The sequence below is a fragment of the Carcharodon carcharias genome, chromosome 8 (genome assembly GCF_017639515.1).
Source record: "Carcharodon carcharias isolate sCarCar2 chromosome 8, sCarCar2.pri, whole genome shotgun sequence".
NCBI classification, from domain to species: domain Eukaryota; kingdom Metazoa; phylum Chordata; class Chondrichthyes; order Lamniformes; family Lamnidae; genus Carcharodon; species Carcharodon carcharias.
The window spans coordinates 176,609,537-176,630,283 of record NC_054474.1 but is presented as its reverse complement, the minus strand read 5'-3'; the positions used below and the strand labels follow the sequence as shown (position 1 = coordinate 176,630,283).

The 20,747-nt window shown below is 45.7% G+C and overlaps 1 protein-coding gene across 2 annotated transcripts in view; it reads right to left on the bottom strand.

The window, feature by feature from the left end:
• The window catches only part of LOC121280728 (proteinase-activated receptor 2-like), a 39,125-nt gene that overhangs the window by 6,364 nt on the left and 12,014 nt on the right, over nt 1-20,747 (bottom strand). The gene's annotated exons all lie outside the window — the stretch shown is intronic.

Here is a 20,747-nt window from a genome sequence, read left to right as displayed (position 1 = left end):
TGTTAAAACAATGAAATCTGGGTAAATCTGATGAAAATACTACAAGATGGTGACACAAACCTCGCACAGACACAACTCGCTTTCCTTCATTTTAAGTGGAAGCAATAACTGGTTTGGCAGAAAGAGGAAAAAGAACGAGGATGAAAGAAATCATTGAGCAAAAAGGACAGCAAGGGGTGTGCTATTATCACAAGGGGAAAAGACAAAGGTAGCTTGATGTTGTAAGAAGCTCAGCTCTATGGGGCACATGATTTTTGAAGGAAGACGCATGATGAGGATATTTCTTCGCTCTGTCAGTCTATTAGTCATGCAGCACACAAACATTGTTTTGCAACACAGTCTTACCAGACGGGCTGTGGGAGGATTTGAAGTAAGTCCAAGTGGTGATGTGTCTGCAGGCCAGAGGAAGCTAGCTGAATGTATGTCACAAGAGCCACAGCTGATGGTTTTTGTAGTGTAAAGGATTAATGTTAATTTTTTTACATTGACAGCCTACATCATCAGTGATGTAAGATCACATGGTAATCGAGTATGCTGAGAGATAGTTTTTTGTGAAGCCTTGTGCAAAGCCTCGTCCTGTACATAGTAGAAACTTCAATAAATGGTAAAGTTTACCAACAACTTTGCTTCCAGCAGTCTCAGTCACTCATGACAAGGTCAACCTCTCACCTAAGACCCACAATAATGATAACACATAGTGACAGTGGAAAAGATTTGGAAAAGAACACCAAGTAAAGAGCCCAGCAACTGGAAAAAGCAACAAGAGAAACAACTGTGGTACAAGGGCATTGTGGGAAAAGAAGAACTCGAAGAAAGGCTAAAGTGAAGAAAAGCTGTGGAGGAAATCTTAGCCTTACCAGAGTGCTTCAGCCATGTGGAAAGCCTGGATCAAGCTGAGAAGTGGCAGAACTGGCGTTGTAGGTTTACCAGATATAGAACCGCTTTGAGACTAGTAGAGAAGGCTAGCAAGGAACTGGTCAGTACCCTTCTCTATGCCACAGGCAGTGGTGCAGATGACATAATGGTCAGGCTGGGCATTAATAAAGAGACGGAGATATACAAAGAGGTTATAAAAGCCTTTGATATATATTTCAGCCTTATAAAGAACACCATCATAAAAAGGACCAAGTTCAATAGACATGCCCAAAGACAGAGAAAGAGTATAGATTCCTTCAATAACAATTTATATTGACTAGCTAAGAACGTTGAGCCCTGAGAGTCAAATTAGTTCAGGATCGCATTGTTGTAGGATTCTTAGAGGAAAGATTCAGATTTTCTGCAGTCAAGGGAGGATTTAACATTATCGACAGCTGTGCCGTTAACAAGGCAGAAGTGAGGAAGCAAAATTGTGTAGTTATTCGAGGAAACAGGGAGGTTTCCTGGAGAAAACTATCAACACAGTGCAGTTCGTAGGGCACAGAAGTGGCAGCACACCTACTCAAAAACAGGGAAACAGTGAAGAGGGTGCAGTAGCCGCCATTGCTCAGTGTTCTCACTGTGGTGAGAGAAGGCCGCAGTGGGGCAAAGAAGGCCACGCCAAAAATGCAGACTACCATTCCCGTAAGAAGCAAGGAGGTTTTTAATTTGTATGCCACAGCAAAAAGCTCCAAACTCAGAAATGTAGGGAGAAACCAATGAAAACACGTGGCGTACAAGAAATTAAAGATGAAAAGGACAATGAAGTGCCATTGTTGGGAGAAATGACACGTCTAATGGGAACTATTGGATTTCAAACATTATGGTCAACAACTAGACACTGGAGCAGGAGTTTCAATTCTTTCAGACACACAACAGTGGCTAAAGCAAGACTCCCTCTAACTTTTGACCATATGACTCCACAGTCCTGGAGGCATTCAAGTGAAGATCAAGGGACAGTTGACTGCTAAACTTCAATGCAAAGAAAGAGAACTTCACAGGAACTTTGTACGTGATCTAAAACCCAGAGTGTTTACTGTTAAGCTGAAAAACCTGCACATATTTAGCAGAAGAAATGGGAAGCCAACAAAAACTGAGAATTTACAACAGAATTTCCAAACTTATTTGAAGGTCTGGGGAAGCTGAAAACAGCCTATCACATCACATTGAGACCAGATGCAAAAGCAATCTGCTTGTTCACCCCAAGGAAGGTTCCACACCCACTTTTACAGAAGGTGAAACAAGAGATTAAATGAATACTGCATCAGGGAGCTATCCAACCTGTAACCAAACCTACAAGTTGGTTTTCAGGTATGGTTCCAGCACCAAAGCCAAATGGTTCACTAGGAGCTTGTGTTGACCTTGCACAGTTAAACAAAGCAGTGGAAAGGGAGATCCACCCAATGGCGCCTGTAGGGTGAGAGTCTGGCAAAGCTAGCAAAAAGCAACTACCTTTGGACGAGGAACCCAAATTACTGATTACATTCATCACTCCATTTGGAAGATATTGCTTCAATTGACTACTCTTTGGAATTACATGAGCACCAGAGATTTTTCAGAGGATAATGACAGGCATGTTTGAAGGATTAGAAGGGGTCCTCTGTCACACGGCTGATGTCCTGATCCACAGGTCCACTGATGCCAGAGTGAGAGCAGTGTTGCAATGCTTACAAGAAGCAGGACTGACTCTCAACAATAAATTTGAATTCTCAGAGCCAATCATTACATCTCTGAGACACACAACTCACACATCAGGGCTGATCTGCCAAAAGACCAAGGCAACCAAAGATCTTCCACACCACCTTGCAACTTTACAGAGCTTCAGTACTTCATGGGAATGGTCAATTGAGTAGGAAAGTTCTTACCTAATCTGGCACATGTAAATGAACCACTGCAACAATTACTTAGACAAGACCAAGCATGATGTTGGGAAGAACCAGCTTGGCACTATTGAGCTACCATTCCACACCACTCCAGAAATGTTTTGGCTCCATCAGAACTTCTGATGGAAAGATGACCACGGACTCCACTTCCTGTTCTTCCACAAACGCTTATGTCATGTCTCAAAGCAGCAGAGATAGGGAAGGTAAGGGAGAAGGAGGACGAGTACTATGTAAACCAAATCAGAAACTTTAATCAATGCGGTAGAGTACAGGATTTACCAGAACTCCAGTCAGGGAAATCAGTATGGATTTGTGACCAGAATGCAAAGGCCAAGTAAAATCACACTACATCCACCAACTTAGCCTATGGAGACTGAAATGGAATAGTGAGAAGAAACAGAAGCGCACTTATATATATAAGAAGAAGACCATCAATGGGATGGACCAACTACCCAGGCAATCAGGAAGACAACCTGAACAGAGCCAGTAATCTCTCATAATTCACACTGAGTTTGAGAGAGAACTTGAATCCGATACAACCTCTGAGAGAGCTGAGAACAAGGTCGGGGAGATTGGCGAAACTGCCACAATGCTTATCCCTGTGAACCAGAGATGAAGGCAGTGACTTCGGGAGGAGATGCAAGATAATGTATTTTATAAGATCAAAGAAGGAGGTGCTGGGGTGATGTAGTATAAAGGGTTAATGTTAAATATGTAAATAGACAGTCTACATCATCAGTGATGTAAGATCACATGATAACAGAGTATGCTGAGAGACAGTTCTAAGTGAACATAGGAACATAGGAATAGGAATATCCCATTCAGCCCGTTCAGTTTGTTCATGGTTGATCATTTACCTCAATGCCACTTTCCTGTGCTACCTCCATATCCCTTGATGTTATTAGTCTCCAGAAATCTATCGATTTCTGTCTTGAACATGCTCAATGGTTGAGCTTCCATAGCCTCTAGGGTAGAGAATTCCAAAAATTCACCACTCTGAGTAAAGAAATTCCTCCTCATCTCAGTCTTAAATGGCCTACTCCTTATCATGAGATTATGCTTTAAACTCACCAGCCATCTTATCTATACGCCCTATAAGAATTCTGTAAGTTTCAATGAGGTCACCCCTCATTCTTCAAAACTCAAGGCAATTCAGACCCAGTCTCCCCAATCGCTCCTCATAAAACAATCCCAACATCCCAAGGATTAATCTGGTGAACTTCTGTTGCACTCCCTCTATAGCAAGTAAACCTCTTCTTAGATAAGAGGACCAAAACTGTATACAATACTCTCACCAAGGCTGTATACAACAGCAGCAACACATCTTTACTCTTGTACTCGAATCCTCTTGTGATGAAGGCCAACATAATATTTGCCTTCCTAATTGCTTGCTGCACCTGCAATGCTAACTTTCGGTGACTCATGAACAAGGATACCCAGGTCACTTTGGACACCCACACTGCCCAACCACTCATTATTTAAGAAATACTCTGTCTTTCTGTTTTTTCTACCGAGTGAATAACTTCACGTTATATTCCACCTGCTATGTTCTAGCCCATTCACTTAGCCTTTACAAGTCCTCTTGAAGCCTCCTTGCATCCACCTCACAACTTATGTTCCCAACCAGTTTTATGTCATCAGCAAATTTGGAAATATTACAATTGGTCCCCACATCCAAACCATTTATGTAGATTGTAAACAGCTGTGGACTCAGCCTGCCACCCTGAGGATGATCATTTATTCCTACTCTCTGCTTTCTGTCTGTTAACCAATTCTCAATCCATATTAGTAAATTTCCCCCAATCGCAAAGCACTCTAATTTTATTTACTAATCTCTTGTGTGGGAGCTTATCAAAAGCCATCTGAAAATCCAAATACAGCACATTCACTGGTTCTCCTTTATCAATGCTACAAATAACATCCTCAAAAAACTCCAAGTTTGTCAAACATTGATTTTCCTTCCATAAATCCATGTTGACTCTGCCCAATTTTACCATTATTTTCTAAATGTCCAGTTATCACATCCTTTATAATAGATATATAACATTTTCCCTGCTCCTGACATCAAACTACCAAGTCTGTAGTTCTCCATTCTCCCTCTTCCTCCGTTCTTAAATAGTGGAGTTACATTTGCTACTTTCCAGTCCACAGGAACCTGTCCAGAATCTATAGAATTTTGAAAGATAACCACCAATGCATCCACTATCTCTAGCCACTTACCTTCAACATGCTGGGATGAAGCTCATCTGGTTCAGGGATTTATCAACATTCAATCCAGTTAACGTTTCAACTACTACCTCTTTACTCATACTAATTGTCCTTTCTCATTACACAACACTAAACACAAAACAGCCCAATCTCTAGTTGGCTCCCCAACATACTGCTCCAGAAGCACAACTCGTACACACTCCAGCAATTCCTCCTCCAGAGCATTAGTGCTGATTAGAGAGACAGGGGCGGGGGGAGAAGAGCGAGACAGAGGAGGCGGTGGGGGGAGAAAGAGACAGAGGAGGGAGGGTGAAATTACAATTACTAGGGAAGCAGTACTGAGCAAACTGATGGAGCTGTGGGCTGACAAGTCCCCGGGTCCTGATGGACTTCATCCTGGGGTCTTAAAAAAGGCGGCTAATGAGATAGTAGATGCGTTGGTGTTAATTTTCCAAAATTCCCAATTCTGGAAAGCTTCCATCAGACTGAAAATGAGCAAATTTAACCCCTTTATTCAAGAAGGGAGGGAGGCAGTAAACAGGAAACTATAGGCCAGTTAGCTTGGCATCTGTCATGGGGAAGATGTTAGAATCGATCATCAAGGAGGTTATAGCTGGACACTTAGAGAAACTCAAGGTAATCGGGAAGAGACAGCATGGTTTTGGGAAAGGGAACTCATGTTTAACTAATTTATTGGAGTTCTCTGAAGGACTAACATATGTGGTGGATAAAGGGAGCCTGTAGACATGGGGGAGAATTTTCTCCCCATCGGTGGGTTTGAGCGGGAGCAGACGCACAGCCGATTGCCACCCACCATCGGCTGCACATCGCTACTTTACATGGGCAGGCCATTTAAGGCCCGCCCAGCGTGACAAGCACCTGGAAGCACTGGGCATTCCCTGTGCGGGCGGGAGGAGTAAGCTGAGTCAGGGTCTGTGGTATTTCACGCACGCGCGCTACAGAAACCTGGAAATCTCCCTGAGGCACAGAGCTGCCTCGGAGATTACTTTGATTTTTAAAAATTTAAATGAAGGAAAGAAAATTTTTTTAAGACATGTCGCCTCATGTGACAGTGTCACATGGCCAGGATTTTCCCCCCTTTGGGGGCGAAGTTGAAGGGTGGGTGCACACAGGCGCGCTTCCGATTGGTGCCCCCAATCGGGGGCACGGTGCCATTTTACGTGCCAATTAAGGCCCGCCCAGCGTGACAGCCACACGGAAGTGCTGAGTGCCCCCTGTGCAGGCGGGGAGGGATTCCTAAAATCAAAGGAGCGCACTCATCTCCCTGAGGCTAAGTGCTGCCTCAGGGAGATCGGTCTAAAGGTAAAAAAAGCTAAAAATAGAAAAATAAAATTTCCCTAACATGTCCCCTCATGTGACACTGTCACATGAGTTGGGACATGTTCATAATTTTTAACAAAAACTTTAATAAAGTTTTTTAAAACCCACTCGAAACCTCATCCCGCCCGTGGATGAGGTTTGATGCTTTTTCTAATTAAGGTTGGCTAGGCCGGTCAGCTAATTATTATAATTGGTATTTAAATGGCCTTAATAGACCTTTGACAGTTTGGCGGGCGCGCAGCCAACTATCGGTGCGCACCTACCGAACTGAAGATCTGAATGACGCAGAGTGACATTGGGACGCACGCCTGACATCACCGCGCATCATTTCACGTGTCGGCGACCAGGGCCCACCCCCACTCGCCAACCAGAAGATTCTGGACATGCTGCACTTGGATTTCCAGAAAGCATTTGATAAGGTGCCACATCAAAGCGGAAAATAAAAGCTCATGGTGTAGGGCGTAACAGATTAGCATGGATAGAAGATTAGGTGGCTGGCAGAAAACAGAGTATGCATGAACTGGTCTTTGTCTGACTGGAAGGATGTGACAAGTGGAGTCCCACAGAGGCCGATGCCAGGGCCTCGACTTTTTATGGTTTATATCAATGACTTAGATGAGTGAAGGCATGGGAGCTAAATTTGCAGATGGACACAAAGATAGGTAGGAAAGTATGTTGTATAGAGGACATAAGGAGGTTACAGATGGAATTGGATGGGTTGAGTGAGTGGGCAAAGATCTGGCAGAAGGAGTATAATGTGGGAAAATGTGAAGTTGTTCATTTTGTCAAGAAGAATAAAAAAAGCAGAGTATTACTTAAACGGAGAACTTGCACCCCTTACTGACAGAAGCCTTGTGCTAAGCCTCGTACTATACATAGTTAGCAAAATCTTGAATAAAAGATAAAGTTTACCAACAGCCATGCCTCCAACAGTCTCTATCAATCCTGATAAAGGGTGACCTCAAGACCCAAAACGATGATAACAGAGTTTTAGCTCACTGTGTTGCAGGAGTGTGATGTCTGGTATAAATTAGTCTGCACAGCATGCGATATACATAAAGTATCTTGAGGTATCTTCAAGTGCCTTCCTGAATGGGGTGTCTTATTCCTGACATGTTCCTTCAAATTTTTCTGGATCCATCCACTGGTATTGTAATTCTGTCATTAGGTGCAGTAACTCTCCAGGTTGGTTGACATCCTAGTTCCCAGCAGGATTCACTATGACAGTAAAATCAACATCACTGCTGGGAAGCAAGGGTAGGAAAGAATGTTTGTTTCCATCCTTAAATTATGCTCCATGAATGGCTGTTCAAGGCTCGGTAACATATGATTACAAATAGTTAATTGATGAATTAGAAATATTAACAGAAAGCAACAGAATTGACAAGTAAGAGTAGTTATGCTAAACTCGTACTGAAGCTTGATTCACCCTCACTTGGGGCAGAATTTTCACCTGGGTGTGCGGGCAACTGACCCACTCAAACATGAAATGACGCGCGATGACATCAAAAGAGCGTCCCGACAACAGGGCGCAGTCACGTGATGGTTCAGACGGCAGGGCACACGCGAGAATCGGCAGCGCTCCCACCGACAATCAAAAGGCCTGTTAAGGCCATTAAAGTATTAACTAACTTACATTTTTTGCCGCCTGACCAGCCTTAAGGTGGGTGGGGCAGGCGAAAAGGCCAAGCGGCCTTTACACTTTTTAAGGAAACCTCATCCACCAGCGGGAGGAGGTATCCAAAAGCAGGTAAAAATAAAATAAAAATTTTTTACATCTCATTCATAACATGTCCCTGTTCAGGTGACAGAGTCACATGAGGGGACATGTTTTCCTTAAACGTTCAAAAGTTCTTTATTTTTGTTTCTCAGAACTCTTCAGAGCTGCCTCAGGGAGGTTTGTCAGCACGCACCCACACGCATGTGCGAAGTTCCCCACTGCAGCTAGTGTTTCACGCTGGGCGGGCCTTAACTGGCACCAGCGTGAAATCACGGTCCGGCCCTGATCGCAGGTCATGACCAACCCCGCCCGACCTCGCCAAGCCCACCCGACAAGGGCCAAATTCTGGCCAGAGTGGACAGTTCTGTTTGCCATATTATAGAAATGATATTGAGGCACCAGAGTGGATCGAAAAAAATGATTTACAAGGAGGATACCAGAAATGTAAGGTTATACCTATCAAGATTATACCCGTCAAGAACAGATTATACCTGTTCAGAGGATCTCTCTAGCCTAGAGAAGAGAAGGCTGAGGGTTGACCCATTGGAGGTCTTAAAAATTATGAAAGATTTTGACAGGTCAGACACAGAGAGAGTATTTCCACTTGTGGGGAAGATAAATAAAACTAGAGGCCATCAACTTAAGAGCATCACCAAGGAAAATAGGAAATTCAGAAGAAGCTTCAGAAAGGAATAGAAGGTTATGCAGATAGAGCTGTATGAGGAAGGATGGGAGGAGGCTCGAATGGAGCATTAATGCTAGCTTGACTTATTGGGCCAAATGGCCTGTTTCTGTGTTGTATTCTATGAAAAACTTTGCAATCAATCTAACCTCTAATAGAGACAAGTGACCCGGTTTTAATCCTGTACAAGTGGGTGTGTTTTGAATGAGTCAGTCTTCCCCAAAGGATAGGCTGAAGTCTGATGTGTCACTTGAAGTGTGATAGAAAGTAAATGTGAGATTGACAGAAAGTACAAACTATATCTAGGATGTTTTACATGTTCTAAATGGGACTTGCTAATGAATTATGTGGCAAGAAAGTTAATGGCCTAACTAACCATGGGGAACTCACTTTTTAAAGCAAAAACCATTAAAAAATTAATTCTGCTATTGGAAAAGCTGACTAAGTATTCCAGCAATTGACTGGTAAAAGAATATCTTAAGCCACATTGTGACATGTTTGTCTTTTAAAAGTTAAGTTTAATATTTTACTGTCTACTGCAGAACAATTCAAAAAAGACAGAAAACTTAAATACAGCACCGACCAATTCGTATAAATTCACGGGGCAGAATTTTCCACCCGTCGGGGGGGGGATGGTTTGTGCTGGGGGGGTGGGGGGGGGCGGTGGTGTGGGTGGGAGCGGGTGGGACAGTGTCACAGGAGCTGGGACATGTCAAGGAACATTAATGGAAAACTTTATTTAATTTATAAAAGCTTCATGAAACCTCATCCTGCCCGTGGATGAAGTTTCATGAACAATGTGAAGGCCGCCTGGGTATTTCGCCTGCCCGCCCCCCCCACTCCGACGGGCAGCTCATTTAACAGTTCAGCGGGCGCGCAGCAGAAAATCTAAATAACGCGCAGTGACATTGGGACACCCGCCCGATATCACCACGCGTCATTTTACACATTGGCAAGCAGGCCCACATAAAAGGAGGTCATTATGACCATCGAGCCTCTGCTGACTTACTGCAAGAGCAATTTAGCTAGTTCCACTGCCCCATTTTTTCCCCATAGACCTGCACTTTGTTTCCTTTCAGGCACTTGTGCAATTCCCCTTTTGAAAGCCATTATTTAATGTGCCTATTCACTCAACAGGTTGTGGTCCAGATCATGCGTGTGTGTATATACATGATCTGGAATATATGTCTGTGTGTGTGTGTGCGTGGTTTATATATGCGCTTTTTTAGATATAGATAGAAGGAGAGAGAGAGAGCACCCAAAATTAAAAGACAGATTAAAGTTTGAGTATAATCTACTTAAAAATGTTGGCCTGTTTTTCTTTCACAGATTCTGGGAGAGCTGTTCTTGCAGCTTTTCTTTACTGAACAATTCAGAGGTTTGACTTCATCAAGGCAACAAAAACATCCAGCCTGTGCAAGATTTTCAACAGCTCTGTGGTTTGCAGCTTTTCAGAACAAACTGCATTCCCTCACCAACCACTTGTCTGGGCTGTGTTTACCACCCCAGTTTTAGAAGCCATTTGGTAACCCTGCACAAAAATGCTAAGCACAGATCCAAAGGCAGGCAACTTGCACTCTTACTCTGAATTCGTAGTGAAGAACTTTGATTTACCATTGATTTCAATGCTGCATGAATGTACACACTGTAAACAATTCTATGAGCTTTGGAAAAGTCACAAGTCATTTATGTTAATATTACCAAGTATTGGAAATATTGATGTTAAATTCAACCCCGATTTCAGAGCTTTCAAAAAAGAACAAACACATTTATGGCCAGAAAGCCTGACATTCAATGTCAATCTCAGAGCATTGTCAACAGGAAACCATCTCTCAGAACCACAAAGTGAATGATCATTAACAGAATCTGTAAATGTAAATGTTTCAGCAAAGAATCTATGCTTAAACTTAAAGAACTTCAAACAAAAATCTTAATATCCTTCCAAAATAACTCAAGTGCAAGACCATCATAGCAGGTCCTGTATGATTTAGTGACCTTGAAAGGCTTGTTCTTTCTCAGGGACTCTGGATTTTGGTGAGGAGCTGTTTGTGTTCACTAGGGTGAACGATGTTAATTCCATCGCTCAGAACACTTTTCAATTTTATACTCTTTTTCTTAGGCAGTCAGTCAGGGTCGAGGATGATTTGCTTCCACTTTGACTTGATGGGTCCTGAGCTGGCTGATGAGTCCAGTGTGCAATCTACAGACATGTGGGGTAGGTGGTGCTTGAGGGTTGGGTAGGTGAGGCGTACGGTGGTTTGTGCGCTCTCTTCAGTGCCTAAGCTTTGCCTCTGCATGTTCCCAACAAAGTCTCTCAATGTGCCTGAGGCTTTCCTGAATGAAACTCCTCCATTTGGGTTAGTCACAAGGCAGGAACTCTCATGAATCAATGGGGATGTCTGGTCGCTCCAGGGATGCTTTGAGGACATCCCAAAGTGTTTCTCTTGTCCTTCTGGGAGTCTCCTGCTGTGTCTGGTGTCGGGCATACGAGGAACATGAGGATAACGAGCAACATATGAGCACATGGGCTGCAGCGGTTCAAGAAGGCAGCTCACCACCACCTTCTCAAGGGCAACTAGGGATGGGCAATAAATGCTGGGCCCAGCCAGCGATGCCCACGTCCCGTGAATGAATTTTTAAAAAATGTCCCGGCCTGTGGATTTTATACAGTTTTTTCACACCGGCAGCAGCTTTAGTATAAAGCAGATGTGAAATTGAGCTCACCTATTGGCCCTGACAATGAGCCTCAACCCCTGGTCTGAGAATGCCAGGGTACGTTCACCTTCCTACACCTGAAATCGTTGTGGCTGAGTGAGATGGCAAATTTGCAGCTAGTCTGCTTCATACTCAGTTAGAACAGGTTGCGATGGTTCATGTTTCTTTAAAATCAGGAGAGGCTGAAGCACTCTCATCCTAGCCAGATCCTGGAGTTTATAACTCTGGGCCCTTTTCAAAAATTATTAACATGTAATTTGGCCTCTGGCAAAATCTGTAAACTTCTGGTCAGCAGAAAATTAATGCAAAAGGGATAGGATGAAAAACGTAGCATGAAATAAGCACGTACTGGAAACACTCAGCAGGCCAAGTCAGCATCTGCGGAGAGAAACAGAGGCCGGGATTTTCCATGCCTGCTGGCGACAGGTGGGATCAGTGGTATGAGTGAGCAATGTGGCAAGAAGGCCAAAACCTGGGGTCACAAAATTATGAAACCAGTTTGCGATGATCCGCTCAGCCCATCGATGGAGGCCGCGTTCCCCACCATCAGACATCAGGAACATCGTTGTAATACATCTGCAGATCATTATAAGGCCAGACCACCGGACTCATTTCCCAACCCCCCACCCCTAGCCCCGCTCTGGATCATCCACCCACGTCGGCTGGAAAACACACCGGCGCAGAACACGTCTCGGCAACTGTGGCGTGCAGAGGCCAGGACTAACCCCCCCCCCAGGCCTCACTCACATCCCGGACATCCGGGGAGCAGGAGGTGCTGCAACCGGACAGCAGTGGCGCACTGGAGGAACATCTCAGGGACGTGGCTCTGCCGAGAAGCAGCTCACGGAAGTCGGAACGTCGCTGCTGATGCTCACAACGGACGATGGTCGAGGGGGTGAGAGATGAAGGTCTAGGAACAACCGGGAGGTGAAGGGGCGTCGGGGGCTGAGGTTGGGTGGATTGGGGGGTTGCGGGGGGGGCGCGGATATGAAGATGTCAAGGGTGTGAGGTTGGGAGGTGAGTAATGGAGGTGTCGTGGGGGTGGGGTGAGGTTGGGGGGGGGTGTACGGGGGAAGCAGAGGTAACGGGGAGAAGATGGCAAAGGGGAGGTAGGTGTAAGGGAGATGTAAGGGAAGGAGTTCAGAGGGGGGAAGCAGTGTGGAGGGGGAGGGAGGATGAGGGGGAGGAAGGAGTGAGGAGGGGGGGAAGGAGGAGTGCGGAAAGGGAAGGGAGGACTGAGGTGGAGGAAGGAGTATGGAGGGGGGAGGGAGGAGTGCAGAGAGGGGAGGGAGGACCAAGGGGGAGGGAGGAATGCGGAGGGTGTACGGAGGAAGGAGGGGAAGGGAGGAGGGGGAGGAGGTAGGGACGGAGGAGTGCAGAGGGGATAGGGAGGAAGGGCGGAGGGAGGAGCGAGGGGGTGGAAGGGGTGCGGAGGGAGGAGAGAGGGGGAGGGGGAGGAAGGAGTGAGGAGGGGAGGGGGAAGGAATGGAGAGGGGGCAGGGAAGACTGGGGGGGAGGGAGAAGTACGGAGGGAGAAGGGAGCAGCGAGGGAGAGGAGGTAGTGAGGAGGGTGCGGCGAGGGGAAAGAAGGATTGTGGAGAGGGGAGTGTGGACTGAGGGGGAGGGGGGGAAGGAGTGTCCTGCTCACACTTTTTGTAGTGGAGGCTCAGGGGTCAGTGTTGGGACCCTTGGTCTTCCTCCAAACTCCTTCCCTTACACCATCCACCCCACTTACGCCACCTCCTCAGGTGCTGTCTTCTACCCCATTACCCCCTCCCTCCCTCCCCTCCCAACCTCTCGCCGACACCTTTGTTCCCACCCTCCCAACCTCAGAGCCCCCCCGACCCCGACATCTCCTCCTCTCCCAGTCAATCCGAGACCTTCCTCTCCCACCTCCAGGTACATCTTCCTCTCCCAAACACAGCCGGACCTTCCCCTCCACCCCCTTGACCATCATCCATTGTGAACAGACCCTCAACAGTGACTTTCCAACTCCCGTGTGCTGCTTCACAGCAGAGCCATGTCCATGAGAATCCACCCAGCACACCATGGACATTCCTGCAGTGCGTTTTGCTGTCTGGCTCCAGCATCTTCTGCTCCTCGGTATCCGCGATGTGAGCAAGACCCTGGCGGTAAGTCTTGACTTCTGCACGTCACATTTGCCAAAACGTGTTCTGCAGCATCGTGTTTTCCTGTCGACATGGGTGGACGATCCAGTGAGAGGCAATGATTCCAGCGAGCTGGCCTTATACTGATATGATTATGTATTACAATGATGTCAGGCAGCTCGGCCCTCCATCGACAGGCTGAGCGGATCATCGCAAACTGGTTTCACAACATCATCAAACTGATATTTGGCCTTCTCGCCATATTGTCCACTCGCGCCAGCGAACACGCCTCAAGCCAGTGAACACGCCTCATGCCGACGAACACGCCTCACGCCATCGTACATGTCTCACGCTGGCGAACACGCCTCATGCCGACGAACACGCCTCACGTTGCCGTACATGTCTCACGCTGATGAACACGCCTCACGCCGCCGTACATGCCTCACGCCGGCGAACACGCCTCATGCCGGTGAACACGCCTCACGCCGGCGAACACGCCTCACGCTGCCGTACATGCCTCACGCCGGCGAACACACCTCACGCCGCCGTACATGTCTCACGCCGGCGAACACGCCTCACGCCGGCGAACACGCCTCACGCCAGTGGGCATGGAAAATCCCGCCCATTGACTCTGTTTCTCTAAACAGATGCTCCCATCGTCTACTGAGTGTTTCCATCATTTTCAATTTTTATTTCAGTTTTCTAGCATCTGCAGTGTTTTGCTTTTGGTTTAAAAATAAAGCCTTGCGTTTCATCTTACTGCTCCTTAAATCTAAAGTCTGCCTTTGATTTCTCCCTGATGTTTCAAAGATTGAAAGTGAAAATGTGATCAAACAGCATCGGTTAAATAAGTATAATGTCAGCATTGTTTCCCTTTAAATGTATTTCCATCCATTGTTTTATCTCTACCTTTTGGCCTATTTCGATTCCTTCACCCCACCCCACCCCCACTAGGGCTATCTGTACCTTGCTTGTCCTGCTTTCTACCCTTAATTAGCACATTCCTTAGATAATATCACCACCTTCAACACCTCTTTGTCCTTTTGTCTGTGACATCTTTTGGTTATCTCCTCCTATCACTGGCCCTCTATCCAGCTCTTCTTGTCTCACCCTCCCTTAAACCAGCTTATATTTCACCCCTTTTCTATTTTTACTTAGTTCTGTTGAAGAGTCATTTGGACTCGAAACATTAACTGTGTTCCTCTCTGCAGATGCTGCCAGACCTGCTGCGTTTTTCCAGGTATTTCTGTTTTTGTTTCCCTGTTGCTCAGCTTATTTTACCTTTTCTAATTCTTGATCATCTGAATTCATCAATAATAATTTATCGCAATAAAACAAATTCCTAGATTCTGCCGACTGTCTGGATATAGGCTCCTCTTTCTTACGGGGAGGATTCTCTTCCCATCGGGCAGACACGGAGCTGATCGCCGTCCTCGATGGGATGCATGCCGACATTTTATGTGGGCGGGCCGATTAGGGCCGGACCTAGCGTGAGGTGCACCCGGAAGTGCTCGGCGCTACCTGTGAGGCTGGGGGGAGGAGGGAGAGTCGGGGGCCTGGCTCTTTCGCACATGCTGTGCCTCAGGGAGATTAACTTCAACTTTCACCGTGGAAAAAATAAAATTATTCAGAAATGTCCCCTCATGTGACAGTGTCACGCGAGCTGGGACATGTTTAGGGATTTTCATAAGAATTTATATTTAATTAACGAAACCTTCATGAAGCCTCATCCCGCCCGTGGATGAGGTTCCACGAAAGATGCGAAGTCCGCCTGGTCTCTTCGCCTGCGCCCCCCCCAGCCTTAAGATTGGACGGGCAGCTTTCTCAATAGGGTTAATTAGTTAATTAATGGCCTTAACAGGCCTTTGACAGCTCGGCGGGCACACAGCCGAATCGGCTGCCTGCTGAGTGAAAGATTGGAATGACACGTGGTGATGTCGGGACGCACGCCGAACATCGCCGCGCGTTATCTTACACATCAGCGTGCAGGACCCCTTGCCACACGCCAAACTGAAGATTCTGCCCCATAGGTTTGGTCGCTAATTTGCCTCTTCAGTCTCCAGTGAGGATGTTGCTTCTCATAATGTTGAATTTTAGCTTTTGACCTTCACTTGTTTTTGCATAACAAACGTACCCTTTAACACAATTTTGAACTGCTTTTTGGAGGAATAGGAATTTCGTGGAGAAAGAAATGCAACGAAGCGAAGAGTACAAACAGGTGCCTTTGTAACCCAGTTTAACCTGTTTGAACAACCTGCAGTTAAGTCCTGCCTTTTATTGACTTGTATTAGTTTTTACAAGCTGCAGTGTAAATGAACATCCTGTATGGAAATGAATAAACCGCAGAACCACAAGTAGCTTCACCAGACTGATGTCTGGGCTGCGAATTTGCCCCAGTTTCACAAAGGTCAACAATCCATTTTTGTGAAATTTATAGTCTTTTGATGAATTTGCTGAAAAATATTAAAACTTAAACAAGAACAAAGAGAACAAAGAATAAAGAACAAAGTAAAGTACAGAGATAAAAACAAAAAAACTGCGGATGCTGGAAATCCAAAACAAAAACAAAAACAGAATTACCTGGAAAAACTCAGCAGGTCTGGCAGCATCGGTGGAGAAGAAAAGAGTTGATGTTTCGAGTCCTCATGACCCTTCGACAGAACTTGAGTTCGAGTCCAAGAAAGAGTTGAAATATAAGCTGGTTTAAGGTGTGTGTGTGGGGGGTGGAGAGAGAGAGAGAGAGAGAGAGTTGGGGGGGGGGTGGTTGTAGGGACAAACAAGCAGTGATAGAAGCAGATCATCAAAAGATGTCAACGACAATAGTACAGAAGAACACATAGGTGTTAAAGTTAAAGTTGGTGATATTATCTAAACGAATGTGCTAATTATGAATGGATGGTAGGGCACTCAAGGTATAGCTCTAGTGGGGGTGGGGAGAGCATAAAAGATTAAAAAAAAAGGTGGGAAAAGGAAAATCTTTATAATTTATTGGAAAAAAAAGGAAGGGGGAAACAGAAAGGGGGTGGGGATGGGGGAGGGAGCTCACGACCTAAAGTTGTTGAATTCAGTATTCAGTCCGGAAGGCTGTAAAGTGCCTAGTCGGAAGATGAGGTGTTTTCCTCCAGTTTGCGTTGGGCTTCACTGGAACAATGCAGCAAGCCAAGGACAGACATGTGGGCAAGAGAGCAGGGTGGAGTGTTAAAATGGCAAGCGACAGGGAGGTTTGGGTCATTCTTGCGGACAGACTGCAGGTGTTCTGCAAAGCGGTCGCCCAGTTTACGTTTGGTCTCTCCAATGTAGAGGACACCACATTGGGAGCAACGAATGCAGTAGACTAAGTTGGGGGAAATGCAAGTGAAATGCTGCTTCACTTGAAAGGAGTGTTTGGGTCCTTGGACGGCGAGGAGAGAGGAAGTGAAGGGGCAGGTGTTGCATCTTTTGCGTGGGCATGGGGTGGTGCCATAGGAGGGGTTTGAGGAGTAGGGGGTGATGGAGGAGTGGACCAGGGTGTCCCAGAGGTAGCGATCCCTACGGAATGCCGATAGGGGGGGTGAAGGGAAGATGTGTTTGGTGGTGGCATCATGCTGGAGTTGGCGGAAATGGCGGAGGATGATCCTTTGAATGCGGAGGCTGGTGGGGTGATAAGTGAGGACAAGGGAGACCCTATCATGTTTCTGGGAGGGAGGAGAAGGCGTGAGGGCGGATGCGCAGGAGATGGGCCGGACACGGTTGAGGGCCCTGTCAACGACCGTGGGTGGAAAACCTCGGTTAAGGAAGAAGGAGGACATGTCAGAGGAACTGTTTTTGAAGGTAGCATCATCGGAACAGATGCGACGGAGGCGAAGGAACTAAGAGAATGGGATGGAGTCCTTACAGGAAGCGGGGTGTGAGGAGTTGTAGTCAAGGTAGCTGTGGGAGTCGGTGGGTTTGTAACGGATATTGGTGGACAGTCTATCACGAGAAAAGTACAGCACAGGAACCGGCCCTTCGGCCCTCCAAGCCTGCACTGATCATATTGCCCGTCAACTAAAACATTTTGCACTTCCGGGGTCCATATCCCTCTATTCCCATCCTATTCATGTATTTGTCAAGCTGCCTCTTAAACTCCACTATCGTACCTGCTTCCACCACCTCCTCTGGCAGCAAATTCCAGACACTCACTACCCTCTGCGTAAAAAACTTGCCCCGCACATCTCCTCTATAGTTTTCTCCTCTTACCTTAAATCTATGTCCCCTAGTAATTGACTCTTCCACCCTGGGAAAAAGCTTCTGACTATCTACTCTGTCCATGCCACTCATAATTTTGTAAACTTCTATCAAGTCGCCCCTCAATCTCCATCACTCTAGTGAGAACAATCCAAGTTTCTCCAACCTCTCCTCATAGCTAATAACCTCCGGATCAAACCTAAACTTAGTGCTCGTAATACAAAAACAGAAACAGAAATACCTGGAAAAACTCAGCAGGTCTGGCAGCATCTGCGGAGAGTGACACAGTTAACGTTTCGAGTCCTCATGATCGTTCAACAGAACTAAGTAAAAATAGGAAAGGGGTGAAACATAAGCTGGTTTAAGTGGGGGGGGGGGGTTGTTGGGACAAGACACCAATAATAGGTGGAGATACCAAAAGATGTCACAGATAAAAGGACAAAGAGGTGTTGAAGGTGGTGATATTATCTAAGGAATGTGCTAATTAAGGGTAGGAAGCAGGACGAGCAAGGTACAGATAGACCTAGTGGGGGTGGGGTGAAGGAATACCAAAAAGGCTAAAAGGTAGAACACCTTCAGTCTGTCCGCAAGCATGACCCAGACCTCCCTGTCGCTTGCCATTTCAACACTCCACCCTGCTCTCATGCCCACATGTCCGTCCTTGGCCTGCTGCATTGTTCCAGTGAAGCTCAACACAAACTGGAGGAACAGCACCTCATCTTCCGACTAGGCACTTTACAGCCTTCCGGACTGAATATTGAGTTCAACAATTTTAGATCATGAACTCTCTCCTCCATCCCCACCCCCTTTCCGTTTCTTCCCCTTCCTTTTTGTTTTTTCCAATAATTTATGTAGATTTTTCTTTTCCCACCTATTTCCATTATTTTTAAATGTATTTCCACCCACTGTTTATTTCTAACTTTTAGCCTATTTAGTATTCCTTCCCCCACCCCACCCCCACTAGGGTTATCTGTACCTTGTTTGTCCTGCTTCCTGCCCTTAATTAGCACATTCCTTAGATTAGATCACCATGTTCAACACCTCTTTGTCCTTTTGTCTGTGACATCTTTTGGTTATCTCCACCTATTACTGGCTTCTTGTCCCAACAACACCCACCCCCCTCCACCCTTAAACCAGCTTATATTTCACCCCCTTCCTATTTTCACTTAGTTCTGTTGAAGGGTCATGTGGACTCGAAACGTTAACTGTGTCCCTCTCCGCAGATGCTGCCAGACCTGCTGAGTTTTTCCAGGTGTTTCGGTTTTTGTTTTGGATTTCCAGCGTCTGCAGTTCTTTGCTTTTATCTTAGTGCTGGTAGGATTTGGCATGGCTAAAATGTGCCTTTGGCCAATTCCCAGATAGTACCTACAGGAAAGTCTGATGTAATTCATGGCAATCTTCATCAATGGATAATAAAAAATCTTCAGGAATATCGACTTTAAATCAGAACAATTTAACAGCAGCAATTTAGACTGCAATTATTGAGTACAGCGATTTGGTGTTAAAAGGAACACTAATGACCTATTTACTGCCCAAGTACTAATTTATGTTTACTTTTGAAAATGAGACTTTATTCGATTGAACTTATATTAAAATTATGCAAATTTCACAGTTTAATGAGGAAGCAAGTCACAGCAGTTTTATCAGATTGTACTTCCCCTGGCTATATCACAAGGAAACTCAGAGAAAAACACATTGAAGAGAAAGAAATAGGATTTTGTGGAGCAAGAGCTTGATAATTTGAAGTAAGAATTTTTCAAAAAGAAAATTATGGGCTCCAGAAGTTATTTCAGATGGTTATCAAAAGGTATGGTAAAAATGATTGGAAAGAAAATTAGATATTGTGCCTGTGAGGGACTTTGTTCAGAGACTTCTTACAATGAACAATGTCAAGTGGGTGGTTGAGAAACTAAATCAAAACTAAAGCCTAAGACACAAAGGCTAAGAACACTAAAGATTATTGTTGCTCCCAACTGAAGCTGGTCAACCCTGGGAGGAAGAAAATATATTTAATCAACTGACAGAATCTCCTAAATAATTTATTTTCTTAATTGTTAATGAGCTTAGTTTTATCGGAATCTTGTGGTGTCCCTGCTTCTGAGCGAGAAGTTCCAGGTTCAAGTCCCACTCCAAGACTTGTTGACCATGGAAGGAGTGTTCATGACACAGTTCAACAGGTTGCTCATCAGCCTTCTAATGCTTCCAACACTTTTCCACTGCTCCCCAAAGGGGAAAACAAAAGTACGTGAGGATAACCAGCAAGCTTAGTTTTATATTTTACCATGTGTAATTTGTACAAATACATGGCCTGACTTTTACCCTTGAGCTACACCCGAGATCGGTGTGGCTGGAAACAGGCATAACACCCGCTCCCGGCTAAGATGACGATGTTAACCCGACCTTATGCGGGCCGGCCAATTAATGGCCAGCCAACCGTGAAAGGTGCCGGAGAAAGGCTCAGCACTGCCATTGAGGGCAGGAAGAGGGCAGGTGTCAACATTACCGCCGGTGCTGGTAATCGATGGCAGACAGTTGCCACAGGGAGCTGCAAACCAAAGCACAAAAATGCTGCATAAAATGTCCATGCAGCAACAATCCAGCACCTGAAAGCATACCTCACTAAAAAAAGTCTCCAGATATTTATTTTTATTTTAAATCCTAATGGAGAATTCTTCCTGCCCTTGGATGAGGTTTCATCAAAAACGTAAAGCCTTAAGGCCAACTGGCCTGTCCGCAAACCATAAGGTTGCACGGGCCACAAGAAATCGCTTTCAATTGGGCGGTTAATGGGCTTAATTGCCCGCTTAATGGTCAGCGGGTGCACTTCCGACTTTTGTGCGCGCCCACCGAGCGAAATATCACCCAAGCGCACGATGAAATCCGGCGCTCACCCAGCATCATCTCGCGATCTTACGCCCGACCTCAGAATGCAAAATTCTGGCCCATGTTTAGAAATAAGTTACTACTGG